A 10,826-nucleotide genomic window follows, 5' to 3' on the forward strand; every position below is an offset into this window, starting at 1 on the left:
ACTCATGTCATCTCACTGTCCTTCCTGGTGCCCACCTCCCCCCCCCCGCCACCCCGCATCAAAGATGCCTCGTCACCTTTGCTTGTGCTGTCCTTGGCCTGATGTGCGTTCCCCCGAACTCTCCCAGTTGAAACCTGGCTCAGTCACCAAGTGCCTGCCCCCACCAAGCCACTTTTATTCCGGGAGACGTTGTTGAGCTAATTTTTCAAGTCAGTTTCTCCCATCTAGATCCATTGTAATGTATGATCGCCACATTAAAAAGAAAAAAAAATGTTGACAATGTATTCAGTGCTTAACAAATAAAAGCTGTCTGTGGTGGACTCTGGTCCGGGGGCAGCCAGTCTGCAAACTTGGCCTCTGCAGTGCAAGCGTTTCTCCTTAGTACCCAGGTGGCTGGCGTGGTAACTGATGGGCAGGCAGCCCCTTGGAACCTCCTGAAAAAGATCTAAGGCGCTGCTGCATTTTGCCAGCTTCCGGGGTTGCAAAAGCCATGTCTGAAATCACCATCGTGAGCAGGCCGACGGGTCTGGTAACACACACTGGGTGAGCCTGCCCTCCATGGAAGATTATCTCCCTCCCTACCCGTCACCCTCTCACCCTGGGCCTTGAGCAATCCCCTGTGCCTTTAGCAAATAAAGCAAGATCAAAGACCCTTGGAAGGGAATTTCCTGCCACCTAAGGACAAAGGTAAGACAAGGGGAATTCTAGGCCTTGACCTCGCATTCAGCCTACCCATTCACCAGTTCTCAGGCAGATCGGGCTAAAATGCTTCTGGTTGCCGGGAACAAAGACCGAACCCTCCCGCCCCAAGAAAAGAAGTTTATTCTGGAAGGATGTCCACACAGTAACATCTTCAAAACAGCCATAGTTGTTGTTAGCTGAGCGTTTCCTATGTGCTAAGCACCATGCCAGGTATTTCATGGGCAGAGTCTCAGCGAGGGAATTGTCTCATGACAGCGCTAAGAAGTAAGTGCGTTTCTTAAGTCCGTTTTACAGATGAAGAAACTGAGGCTTGGAGAGGTAATGTGACCTCCCCCACCCCCACCCCAAAGACCACACAGCTAGTAAGAGGTGCAGCCCTCTCAGGTGCCTTAATAATCAGGTCCCCAGATGAGGGAGACTTTTACCCACTATCGTGGGTCATCCAGGGAGCAATTCCCTGGGGGATTAAAAAAAAAAAACCAAACAAACCAAAAATGAAAAAACAGTTCTCTCAAACAAATCTTGGGGGCGCCTGGGTGGCTCAATCGGTTAAGCATGCAACTTCAGCTCAGGTCATGATCTCACAGTTCGTGAGTTTGCGCCCCGTGTCCAGCTCTGTGCGGACAGCTCAGAGCTTGGAGCCTGCTTCGGATTCTGTGTCCTCTCTCTCTGCCCATCCTCCACGCTCTCTCTCTCTCTCTCTCTCTTTCTCTCTCTCAAAAATAAAACCATTAAAAACTACAAAAAGCTTTTAAAAACCCAAATCTTGTAGTTAATGAGACGCACACCAAAGGAAGCAGGTGAGGGGGGCAGTATCTAGATGTCTCCAGCTTACTGTGAAACGTAACAAAGGGGAAAGTGGTTTGCGGGGCAGGTAGAGGGGGGGACAGGTGGACAGATACCCAGTAAGGTGAGTAAACTCCAGAAGTTCTGGTGCTGGGCCAGCCCTGCAGAAGGGTCCTACCAGGGGGGGCAGGGGACTGGGCCTTTGTGCTCCGTACTGACCAGTCGCCGGAGGTGGGGGTGTGACTGAGGGCCATTCCCACAGAGGGACTCGGCTGGCCACCAGCAGCTGCCGGTTCTGCCAGCCTCTGGGGAGTGAGCCCTTCAGTGCAGAGGGCAGGTCTGACCCCTCCCGCCTGCCCAGTTCAGCTCAGCTGCCTTCAGTTCCCACCGACAAGCATGTATCCATTCAACAAGCAAGAAACAGGCACCCCCTCTATGGCGGGCTCCGTGCTGCCCCTGGGGCTGTCGAGACTTACAAGGAAGACCCGACCCCGGCCCCAAAGGGGCGAATCAACTAGGAGGACAGACCTAGAAAGAGACACCACTAGATGTCCTCTCCCCCTCACTTCCTCCACTGCAACCCCGCTTGCCTCCCTTGGACACAGCAGGCGCCCTCCCACAGCAGGACCTTTGCAGGTACCACAGTCTGTGAAGTTGGGAAATTCGAAATTCAATGTGTAGTTAACACTAACAGCCCATCCCGGCACACTAGCCACAGTTCAAGGACTCAGTCGCCTCATGCGGATAGTGGCGACCATGTTAGGGCAGCTCCGAGCAGTGGAGGGTGGGGCCCCCTTAGCTGCTGGCTGCATGGGCCTGGGTGCAAGGGACCCACATTTTCCTTGACTTTTCAAGAAATCCCAAACCACTGAGAAGGAGATCTATGCTGTCTCTGGCAGATCCGTGAATGCCCCGAAGTCTGTCTGTACTCCTGCCAGCTTCCTGTCATTAATTCCTTCCTTAAGAAAGTTAGCTCTCGGGGCGCCTGACTGGCTCCGTCAGTGGAGCATGCGACTCTCAATACAATCTTAAATTTAAAAAAAAGAAAACAAAGTTAGCTTTTATCAAGCACTTACCGTGTGCCTGGCGCTATTACAAGCCTTTGCACACTTTGTCTCATTTAAGCCTCTTGATGGCCCTATAGGGTGGACAAAATCATTGTGCCCGTCTTAGAGATCAGAGAGGTCAAAGAAGGCACTGGGGAATCAGGAGCCCTGAGTTCAGGTCTTTCGCTACCACTGCCTGGCTGGGTGGCCTTGGGCAAGACTGACCTCTGAGCTTCAGCTTCCCTTTCTATGGAATTTAGGGGCTGGGTCATCCTAACTCACGGCTTCCCTGCATACATAGGACCTCTGTCTGCAGCCAGACTTGATAACGAATTCCCCAGGACTTCGACCTCTGGCCCCTGCAACGAAATCCTCTGATCCCCAAGGAAATCCTCACCTGTCATGCCAATCCTGGCTGGTGAGCCCCTCACTGTGGGCAAAAACACAGCCAAAGACATAGATGAACCGCCTCCCCCCAAAAAATAAAGAGTGAGAGGCAACAATTATCGAGCCCGGACTCCACCTTAACGTACATCGTCTCCTTTCATGCCCACAATAATCCATGAGGTAGGTACTGTGGGTGTACCCATTGTACCCATGCAGAAGACCGAGACCCAAAGAGGTTTAGCTCACCCAGGAGCAGGATCACGTATGCTCGCCATACCTAACCCAGCATTCCCACCCCTGGGTTCCTACCCTACGGAAATGAAAACTTAGGTCCACGCCGAAAGCACGGATGTTTGCAGCAGCTAGTTTGTGTTTGCCCCAGACAGAGACAGGTCAGATGTCATTCAGCAGGTGAACGGAGAAACACACTGGTACATCCACACTCTGAAATACCACTCAGCGAGAAAAAGGAATAGACAGTGGGTAGATAGGGAAAGTTGGATAAATCTCAAAAACATTCTATTGGGTACAAAAGAAAGCAGACCCAGGGGCGCCTGGGGGGACTCAGTCGGTTAAGCGTCCAACTTCAGATCAGGTCATGACCTCACGGTTCGGGGGTTCGAGCCCCGTGTCAGGCTCTGTGCTGACAGCTTGGAGGCTGCTTCGGATTCTGCGTCTCCCTCTCTCTCTTCCCCTCCCCCACTCACACTGTCTCTCTCTCTTTCGAAAATAAACATTAAAAAAAAAAAAAGAAAGCAGACCCAAAAGTTCTCATCCTGTGGGATTCCACTTATATGACATTCTGGAATATTCTGGAATGGCTAAAACTAGGGGGACAGAAAACAGATCAGTGGTTGCCAGGGGCTGGGGGAGGCAGAGAGGACTGAATGGAAAAGGGGCTGCAGGAGGGCACCTTTTGGGGTGATGGAATTATTTTGTGTCCTGGGTGTGGTGGTGGTCATTACACAAATATCTACCTGTGTTACAACTCATTGAACTGTATGCTCACACACACACACACACACCCAGAGCAGAAGCCCAGCCCCAGGCTAAGGTGGCTGCAGGCCTGCCTGTGGTGATGGTTCCACCCAGCCAGGAAACACCACTGCCTCTTTCCCTCTTTGGCGGACTCAGCCCAGGGACGAAGCAAGTTCAACCACGTATAAGTTAATGCTTATAGAGTCTGGGATTGGGGGAGGGGAGGGGGAGGAAGGAGTGGGGAGTGACTGCTAAACAGGTACATGGCTCCTTTTGGGCTCCTGAGAATGTTCTGGAAATAGGTTGAGACACTGGTTGTACACTTGTGAATGTGCCGAACGCCACTCTGTGTTTTGGTTTTTTTTATTTGAGAGAGAAAGAGTGTGAGTGGGGGAGAGGGGCAGAGAGAGAGAGGGAGAGAGAGAGAGAGAGAGAGAGAGAGAGACTCTCAAGCAGGCTCCGTGCTCAGCTCGGAGCCCAACGCGGGGCTCGATCCCACGATCCCACGATCCCACGAACCTGGGATCATGACCTGAGCCGAAATCAGGAGTCGGCTGCTCAACCAACTCAGCCAACCCAGGTGCCCCTGAATCGTACGTTTTGAAATGGCTGATTTTAGATGATATAAATTTCACCTTTATTTTTAAACAGGGGGAAAAAAAAGAAAAAAGCTCAAACCAGAAAACAAAAACCTATCCAGGCGTAACCATGCCCTACCTCTACCCTCAAGAACCAGGTTTCAGAGGAAGTCGAGGGACTCACCCAAAGCCACACAGCCAGTCTGAGGCTGCCCCTGAATCAGTAGCTTTCGAAGCCTGAATCCTTTCCCCTGGACGTATGTGATAAGATGGGTTAAATATCACCCCCAAAAAAGTGACTTTTTATCACCTGGAAGCCCGGGCTGGCCGTTTCTCTTTTGCCACGGACGACCTCGGATCAGTGTAGGTGGGGCTTGGAAAAACATTTTCCAAACCAAAAATGGGGACAGAAGGCAGTCCAGGGTTCCTTCTCCCCTGAGTACTGTGACCTGATTTATGTGAACATTCGCCCAGATGTTTAAAGAAACACCCAGGCCAAGATATACTCATAACAGACCCCCTTTCCCAAAATGATCACAGTTCTGTGAAAGCGGAACTGTTTTAGACCGTCAAGAGCGGGCTCCACACGCACGCTTGTACAGAAAGAAAAAACCTTCTGAGCCAAGGGGGGAATAGGCACGCCTTATCTCATCGGGCGGGAAGGAAAAGTGGGGCACTAGGGATGTCCAAATGGCCCCCCAAGGGCAGCAAGTGCTTGGGTTTAGGCTGAGGGCAGAGGGATGGACAGGATCACCTCCCCTCCCTCCCCCCTGCAGCCCACCAAAGCCTCAAAGCAGTGTCTCCAAACCCGAATGCCTCAACCGTCAGAAAGGGGTAGTTTCCCAACAGTGCCGGGACTGTGGTTTTGTGGGGGGCCGTGACCCTCATTATAGGTTCACCGAGGCATACGGCCGGGTGCTCACCTCTGAGGGACTCAAACTTCAGCCTTGCAAAACAGCGACACTCCTGAGCGAGCCCAGCTGGAAACAAAGGAAGTATGAGTCAACCCTGACAGGTTCTTAAAAACGGCTGCATTTAGGTGCTGCAGGCGGGCCAGAGACGGGTCTGTGTGAGCCTGGGCTCGGAGCCAGGTGCCAACACCCCCCACCTCCCAGCCATCCTCGGGGACCTGTGGGCAGCGGGCTAGCTAGAGGGGGCCGGGTAGCACCAGCCGGGGAACTGGTGGGGAGACACTTCCACCCAGGCACCTGCTGCAGGGGAGTGGGCTTGGGGAGTGGGAGGGAGCCAGGCTCCAGGAGGGACGGCCCGGGGAGCCCTTGGACAAAGGGGAGAAGGACCCCGGTTGCGTGCGAGCGCAACCTCTGAGCCATACCGCCGACCGGCCAAAGAGACGTGATGTGGCCCCATTTCACAGAAGAAGACTGAGTCTGATCCCTTTAGTCATTTCTTCTTTCGACAAGCCTTCGCCCAATGCCTGCTACGTGCCAGATGCCGGAATGTGGTAGCGAACGAAACAGACAAGGACTGTGATTTTATGAGTTTGCAGTTAGGTGAGAGGTGAGGAGGAGGAAGGAGAGACCGGCTTCTGGTGATGGGCGTGCACGTGAAGGAGCTCAACCAGGAGCAGGGAGGGAAGACCTTTACCCGGAAAGGCTCTGCCCACCGCCAATGCTTAGTTTGAGACCCGAATGATGAGTGATCCAGGGAAGGGCACTGCAGGCAGACGGGGCAGCAGATGCAAAGGCCCTGAGGTGGGAATGACTGTCTGAGGGCCAGACAGCCCCGGGTTGGGTGCAGTGAGTGAGGGGGTAACGGGCAGGGGTGGGGGACTGTCAAGAGGGGTGCACGGCTGGGGGGGGGGCCTGATCAGGGAGAGACTCACGTTTTGTTCTAAATGCAGCAGGGCTTGTCTAGGGTTGGGGGGCGACGTGGAGACAGGTGTGCTCTGATTTTCATTTTTGTAGCTGCTCCTGGCTGCAGTGTGGAAAATGGACCGTGGGGGCAGGGAAGCGGGGACAGCCAGGAGGCTGTCACTGCAGTGAATGGAGGTGTCTGATGCTTAGAGCAAGGAGGCATTGGAGAGGTGAAGAGAAGTGGCTGGTCTCAGCAACCCCCAAGCCCCCCAACCATGGCCTGATAAGGGGAAACAAAGAAAGGAGTCAAGGATAACACCCTGCTTGGGAGGCTTGAGCATCTGGGCTCAGGCAGGTGCCCCTGACTGAGACACAGACGGTTGCAGCAAGGTCCCCCGGCAGGAATTGACTGTCCCCCTTTCTCCCTGTAACCCCCAGCACCCCAAAGGGAAGTCCAGAGTGCCCTGCCTTCCCACCTCTCCTGGCCTCCTTCCGTCTATCCTCACCTCATGCCCTTCCCACGCTGTCCCCTGATGTAGCATCTCTGTCCCGTCTCCACCGCTCGGGCCCTCCTGCCAGAGGGCCCTTTCTCCCTTGGGCTGAGAGGGAGCCCCCCCCCCCGTCCCCTGCACCCCCCACCCCCACCCCGTGTTAGGACACCTCTGATGGGCTGGGGAGGGCAGCGGCTCTAAAGGCACGGCCTACTGGATTTGAATTCCGCCTTGACCACCTCCTAGCACGTGCTCCTGAGCAAGTTCCTTGACAGGACTCCATATCTACATGTGCACCGTGGGGTTGAAAACACAAGTCGCTACCACAGTGGGGCAGGTGCAGGTTTAAAGAAGGAGCACTCACTCCTTCGGCTCCTGGACCGTGAGAAGCGTCGCCAAGGGCCGGATGGTGTTTTCGCTGATGCAGGGAAGCAACCACTCGTGGGTATTTCTGCGCTCGGACCCCCACGCTAATTTGGGGAAGCGCGTACGGGGGTATGAAGAGGCCGGCACCCGCCAGGAGGGATGCACGAATGGCTGCGTGAATGCACCCCACACCCCTGCACAGAGGATGTCCTCTCCTGCTTTTACAGGAGGGGGAACTGAGGCCTGGGCCCACACAGCTGGATACGCTATGCGTGGGGGCGGGCTCCTTCGCGAGTCTTTCTCTGGCCAGCGGGGACCCCGAGACGGGTCCCCAAGAACCCTGGGTAGGCCACGCCTTCCCTGCGGCCCCGGCACTCGGTTTCATGCCACAGCTGCCACCGGGGCCAGATGTCCTGCCCTCATTTACATCCCTTCTACACCCTGCAGCCAGAGGAGCGAGAAGGGGAAGCCACAGGTCGGACCCAGCCCAGGTCACAGCGCCTGCTGCCTTGGCCATGCAGTCTGCTGGAAACCAGACGATGGGGTTTACAGGAATCAGGGCCTCTGAGCAGCACCAAATGTGAAAGCAAAACTCACACCGGCACACACACACACGTGCACACGGAGGAACACGCGTGCGTGGGCACACACACACGCACACACGTGTGCAGGCACACACAGATGCCGACGGCGCGCCCGTGCCCCAGCACATGCGCGCCGCTCCCTCCAGACCACCCCCATCCCGAGTGGCGAACTCTGACCACCCCACCCCCCAGCAAGCCCCCACCCCAGCAATCGCAGCTGCCCAGAACACGGGCGGGGAGCCCTGGGCTGGGGCGCGGGCTCCTTTGCTGCCTAGCTTGGTGCCTTCCATCAAGGGGTTAGCTCTCCCGGACCTCGGTCTCTGTCATTACTAAAGCAGAGACGATCACAATAAAAAAAAAAAAAACAACAAAAAAAACCCGCTTCCTTGAGAAGGGGGCTCGTGGCCAGCCGAAGCACACAGTACGTGCTCAGGAAAATCCTGTCAAAGGACTCAAAACAATACCCACGACAGATGGAGGACCTTCTGTGTCTATAGGTGGAATCCCGTGAATGCTCACAGCTCATCCAGGAGGCAAGAGGGCTCTCACCTTACAGAAGAGGAAAACTGAGGCCCCAAAGGTAATGGCGTCTCGTCCAGGGCACCAAGGTCTACGCATCTCCTGACTCCAGCCCCCCAGCATGTCTGTACAGACAGACACAGACCTGCCGGGCCCACCCAGTGCTGTCCCCGGGGGAGTCTCCCTGGCCCTCCATGCCCCACAGGTCCTGGAAGGGTCCCTGGCCGGCTGGCATCCGGGGCCAGTGAGCAGGGGCCCCGGCAGCCGCGTGGAGGGGGCTGAAAAGGAGAGGACTTGTCCGGGGTCACCCAGTACATAGGGTCTGGGGCCACTGTAACAAATTACCATGAACTAGGCGGCTTAAAACAATAGATACTGATTCTCTCACCTTTCTGCAGGCCAGAAGTTCGAAATCAAGGTGGCAGCAGGACTGCACTCCCTCTGGAGGCTCTGGGGTACATGCCTTCCTTCCAACTTCTGGCTCTGGGGCTGCGTGATTCCGATCTCTACCTGCACCTTCCCCCGGCCTCCACCCCTCTGGGTCTGTGTGTCCAAATCTCCTGACCTTCTCTTAAAAGGACACGTGCCACTGGGTTGGGGACCCAACCTAAATCCAGATGTTCTATTGAAAGATCCTTAATTATACCTGCAAAGACCTTTTTTTCCCCAAATAAGACCCCATTCATAGATTCTGCGTCTCTTTGAGGGACGCGGTTCAACCCACTGTACTCGATGAGTCAGGGGCAATACAAGGCAGAGCCCTTCCTGCAGCCCAGCTCTTAACTGAGGTGTCATTAACATGACCAGAGTGGGGACAAGAGACAGATTTTGGAGGCTCTCAGCCTGGCTCGGAATCCTGACCTCACCTCTTTATGTGCTGTGGGACCACAAGAAAGGGACGCGCCCTCTCTGTGCCTTGGTTTCTTTACCCATAAAATGAGGATAAGACAGACCTTGCCTCCTAATGGAAATTATATGAGTTGATACATGTAAAGCCTCAGAAAGGTGCCTGTCTGGAACCTAGAAAGCTCTCAATAAATGTCTGATGAATAAATACATAAAATCACGTCTGGCACAATTTGAATGCTCCATACATGCTAACTACTGGCTGAGGGAGGTGTTGGGGAGGAAAAATTTTCCTCTTTCCCTGAAGGTTCTTTTTGCTGGTCTAAGAATTAAATTGACATGAGACAGATGAAGAGGAGAAAATCAGATTTAATTACATACATACAGAGGCCCCACAGGGATTAGGAGGCCCGTGGGCAGTCAGGCTTCTATGGCATCCAGAGCTGAGGAGAAGGGGTAGGGCTCTGGGAGGGCACAGGAAGAGGAAAAAGGGTAAATGTTTGGTAAGCAAATGTTTGCTGGGACACTTAGAAGCAGTGGGACACAGAGAAGAATTTTAGCCGACCGACTTTGCCAGCTATCTCCCTGCCCTCGTTCATACTATGTTGGGATTGTCTGTGCGGACAGCTCCCTTCCCGCAACAGGCCCTCTGTCTAAATATGTTCAAGCAGTTAGGAGGATGGTCAAAGGTTCTTCCTGAGCCCTCTGTTTCTTTTCTTTGTTCTTTTTTAATGTTTGTTTATTTTTGAGACAGGGAAAGAGACAGAGCATGAATCCGAAGGAGGCTCCAGGCTCCGAGCTGTCAGCACGAGCCCGACACGGGGCTCGAACTCGCAGACTGTGAGATCATGACCTGAGCTGAAGTTGGACACTCAACCGACCGAGCCACCCAGGCGCTCCCAGAGCCCTCTGTTTCTAAAAAATAATCAACCTAGGGGCACCTGGGTGGCTCGGTCGGTTAAGTGTCCGACTTCGGCTCAGGTCATGATCTCACGGTCCGTGAGTTCGAGCCCCGCGTCAGGCTCTGTGCTGACAGCTCGGAGCCTGGAGCCTGTTTCGGATTCTGTGTCTCCCTCTCTCTCTGCCCCTCCCCTGTTCATGCTCTGTCTCTCTCTGTCTCAAAAATAAATAAACGTTAAAAAAAAAATTAAAAAAAATCAACCTAAAATAATCTACACGCCAAAGAGACACATTTTGGGGTGGCAAAGTTTGCTCCCCTAAAGTGGCTGGTAATTATTCCAAACGATTCTTCACCAAGCGTCTCCCTGGGTTCCCCGGTTCAATGCCCCCACCCAAGAGAGGTGGAGAATGTCACACCTGGCCCACTTGTCAGATGAAAACACTGAGTCTCGGTGGGGTTCGGGGACGGCCGCTAGCCTGGTATCCTGGCCCCGGGGGACAGTCCCAGACTACGTCTGACCCCCAACAATGGCTTCAAAGCAAAAAGCGAAAAGCAGGACAATTGCAAAATTGTGTCATGAAGCCAATGCTACTCCTGGCAGACAGTACAACGAAGAGCCGCGGGTCTCCGATGGCGGTCCCCAGGCCGACAGCATCAGTGTCACCCATGGATTTGCTAGCAATGCACATTCTCGGGCCCACCCCCAGAGCCCTGTAGGCAGGGCTTTTCCAGGGGCCGCTAATGCATGCGGAAGTTTGAGGACCCCTGGCCTGGGGGTGCAAAGTGCAGATGGAGAGCGGGCCACCCTGGGCTGGAATCCGGGATCAG

Source organism: Panthera leo, chromosome E3 (genome assembly GCF_018350215.1).
Source record: "Panthera leo isolate Ple1 chromosome E3, P.leo_Ple1_pat1.1, whole genome shotgun sequence".
NCBI lineage: Eukaryota > Metazoa > Chordata > Mammalia > Carnivora > Felidae > Panthera > Panthera leo.